Source organism: Limulus polyphemus, unplaced genomic scaffold, assembly GCF_000517525.1.
Source record: "Limulus polyphemus unplaced genomic scaffold, Limulus_polyphemus-2.1.2 Scaffold1745, whole genome shotgun sequence".
In the NCBI taxonomy this organism is placed as follows: Eukaryota; Metazoa; Arthropoda; class Merostomata; order Xiphosura; family Limulidae; genus Limulus; species Limulus polyphemus.
This window is the reverse complement of record NW_013667355.1, coordinates 164,356-168,250: the sequence shown is the minus strand read 5'-3', so window position 1 is coordinate 168,250 and position 3,895 is coordinate 164,356. Positions and strand designations below refer to the sequence as shown.

General features: G+C 32.8%; 1 protein-coding gene across 1 annotated transcript in view; it reads right to left on the bottom strand.

Moving 5' to 3' along the window:
* The window catches only part of LOC106464799 (protein transport protein Sec31A-like), a 54,807-nt gene extending 51,343 nt beyond the window's left edge, over window positions 1-3,464 (bottom strand). The window contains exon 1 of the mRNA XM_013924957.2: window positions 3,320-3,464. The gene's annotated coding sequence lies outside the window, so the exon portion shown is untranslated. The remainder of the gene's footprint in view (window positions 1-3,319) is intronic.
* Between the last annotated feature and the right edge of the window lie 431 nt (window positions 3,465-3,895).

Genomic DNA, 3,895 nt, shown 5'->3' with positions numbered 1-3,895 from the left:
TTTAAAAACATGATTTCCAGCTACTCTTTGATTATGGTTTTAGTGTGCAAACTCTTGGATTAGAATCCTTGTGTGTGTGTGTGTGTGTGTGTGTGTGTGCAAAATATTTGCACCAGAAAAATTCCTCAATGGAAAATTGATAAATGATTATATTTTTCCAAAGAAAAGTTAGTGATGGAGTTGATCATCAGAAACTTTTAGGTATTTTTTATGCTGCTATTTAAATAGTGATTCTCAGCAGTTTTAGAAAAAGATTCTCTTCCCTTACAAACTTCTTTTTTGATATCCTTACCAAATTGTTGTTTGACAGAATTTCTGATTTTATTATTCTTACATATCTTGACATTCAGAAAACCTCTGATGTGATACCCCATGAGATTAAACACAGAATGGGTGGAAAAGTGGATAAAAAAAATGGCTTAGTGGTTGGAAACACAGCAGTAATGAATTAGTATATCTCATCAGGAAAACTGTGGCTAATGAGGTTCCTTAGAAGCATTTTTGGAGCTTTGTCATTCATTACTTACATTAATGACTTAAACAACTTCTTAAGCAGTGATTTTCTAGTTTTTGTTGATGGTACTAAAATACTGAAAAGAACTGATTCTGCCGGGCAACCTTCTCTTACCCAAAAAACACCTTGAAGATATTCATGAATGAATCAAAATACAGAAGGAATGTAAAACTGTGTATCTAAGGTGTGGAAGTTTGAAATACTTTTGTGTGAAAAGTATCACTGTTTAAAAAAAAAAGATAAAAGAGTTTAGGTGCAATTTTAATGAAACCCTAGAGAACTCTGATGATTGTTCAGTTGTGATGAAAATAGCAAATAGATTTCTTGGTTCTATTTAAAAGAATTTTTAATTTAATAACCAAAAGGTTATCGAACTTTATACATGACTGTAATGAAATCTCATTTTCAGAACTGTAAGAAGTTTCTCCATTTACTACCGAAAGAGTATCAACTTGTAAAAAGTGCTACAAACTAAAGAATAATGCCTAATTTAAGTCATTTAACCTACGAAGCAAGTCCAAATATCTACAAAGCACAGAACAATCAGGAGGAAGACTCATTTCAGATGATTCACACTGTTATTGTTCTGTTACAACCATAAATCTTGGCTTTCTATCATCTTGGCCTTTTTTTGTTTTGTTTTTTTGCATATGTAATTCCATGAAGTAACTCCTTTAAAATTATACACCAGATGGGCAGTAGAGTTAAATTTAGAAGGAAGAAGTAACCACAATTTCCAATACCCTGACCAACAGAAAAGCTAATTTTAAAATTAGTTATTTAATATGGCTAATGTGTTTGCTAATTAACTGGAAGTTCAGAGAACCACTGCTTGAGTTAAAGCAGTAGCATATGCATGGTCATAGAGCTTTCAGCTAATAAGAAATATCAGAGACAAGATTACGACTCCACTGATCAACATTCGAAGTATTGGAGGGGAGCTCCCCCATACATATGAAGTGACAGGTTGGCACGCTCTTGCAACCCTGCATATAAGAATAATTGAAAGAGTATCTGCCAACAATACCAAGGAACCTGACTGTCCATCTAGACCACCCCATATACTAAATTAAATGTTAAACCTTTCAATGCAGCTAGGACATATATTTCCCAGTGCTCCCACTCCTTACAATGTGACTGAGACAAATGTTTTCCATTGTCATTCATAATTGCAGTGCATGGTTAATGGGAGTAAAATGAGTTGGAAAGTATTTACTGGCATCCAACCTTGATATATGATTTCCCTCAATGTTTTCCACTCAGCTCTTCAGTAACCAACAAGATGCCCAAGTGGAATGTACAAAAACTGTATGCCGACCTTGCTTTCATCACTAAAGCAGCAAGTAATAACCCTAATTACTATGTAAATATGCCTGATTCATTTGACTCAGATAGCTTACCAGATAATGAAAGTGTTCAAATGCATGATGATGAAGAAGCAATGAGACAAGAGGATGCCAGTTCTCCATCTGGTGATGATAGTCAAGATGACAAACCTGGACCCATCAGAGGAAGACATAAACAGTGTTGACAATGGGAAACATTTGTCCTAGTAGCAGTTTGAGGGGGGTGGAAGCAACGGGGAAATATACTTCCCAGCCACAGTGAATGGGTTAAAAAATTAAAGCCAGCCATTATCATTTAAATATTTATCAAGCCTTCCCTTCAATTTATTGCATTCACATCTAGTGACAACACATTCAAAAGGCCAACTGCCCTATAACTCCTCTAATTATTTAATCACTTAAGTAACTTTTCTCTAAACCCTATCAAACTCAACATTCTTAAATAAGGTGCCTAAAACAAAATACAATATTCCAAATGAGGTCTAACCAGAATAATAATCTATTGTTCAATATGTGTCATATACATTGTGCCAGCAGCAAATGGGTACTTTTATGCTTGTACCAAGTTTAAAATAAATATTAAATTTATGTTGCAACCAGCGTGTCTAACTCTGTCTTTGCATCACAATAAAAACACTTTATTCAGCCTTTTCTAACATTTTCATGCAGCTACAATTCTGAATGTGGCTTGTTGCATAAGTCAGGTAGGTCACAATAGTACACTACTAACACACAAATGTTTAAAATAGTACTTGCACACAGTCATCACACCAATATGAAAGTAAACAACATTATCATAAAAAGAAAACCCTAGCTATTTTACTTACCCTAAACTTACAAGACACTGAGAATGAGACATTCACAGAACCATATGGCACAAATTTTTGTTTAACCTAAATAAAATTCTAACACTTTATTCAATGGTAGTGTTTAAATTATGGGCATCTTTTGTCTTTTTTTTCATTTTTAAATACATTTTATCAGCACTTCCTAGTGTTAATTAATTTAATTATAGCTATCAGTATAAGACTAATTTAAGACTAGTGCGAGTGATTTTGTAAAAACGGGGATTAACAGTGTTAATAACTGTTAAGCTGTACCACTAGAAGTAATACTCAAGTTTAAGCCACAACGAAAAATGAAAAGAAACACGCATACAATAATACATATCGTGCGCTTTGCTTTATCTGAATTATCGTTTTTAACTATACCAAAACATTAGTCTAGCTTGTTCTATATGAATGTACAAACAGCAGCATAATTAGTACTATAGTACACTATTAGGACCTAGGAATCGTTATCAATAAGCATACACTGATACAACCGGCTACTTGACTTCTTGAACAAACTTAGCCTAGCGTAACTAGTGAACTTTCATAAAACATACCAAGTAGTATTAACTTTGCTGTCTTCACCCAGGGTTATTAATATAAAATTATGTGCATTATCATATACTTACTTTATTTTCCTTGTCCTAACGCTGCACTCTAAATTCAATTATATAAGTCAATATTCCACCCTAATTACAAACAGATGACTGACAACAGTTTTACTACTATTAAGAAAGTATACAATAACGACGTGGCACAAACCAGTCGGCCACTTCTCTCATTCCCCTGGTGTTTAAATATAGTAAACAAGCATATATATATAATCAGAATACTCATTAACTGCTTATTAACTAAAGTATATTCTAAAAACGGATTTATTAATAATTATAGAGTCAAGAAAAATTATATAAAATGGTTGTTGAAAAAAAGAATTTAGCTAATGTTGTTTTTTAAATAATAACACATGAGAAGATGATAATACTGTAGAATTTGGTTGAATTACTGCACTATTAACACGTATATGTACATCTCTCTCTCATGCATTTATTCATTTATTACGTGCTTCATTACTCCGATAAGAAATATATCGTGTTGGAGTTTATTAGCGTACTATAAAATTCACTTGTTGCATAATCGGATATAGATTAGTCTATTTCAGTCCATTTTTTAAAAATAGTTTATTGTATTTTTGTCAGCACTTCCTT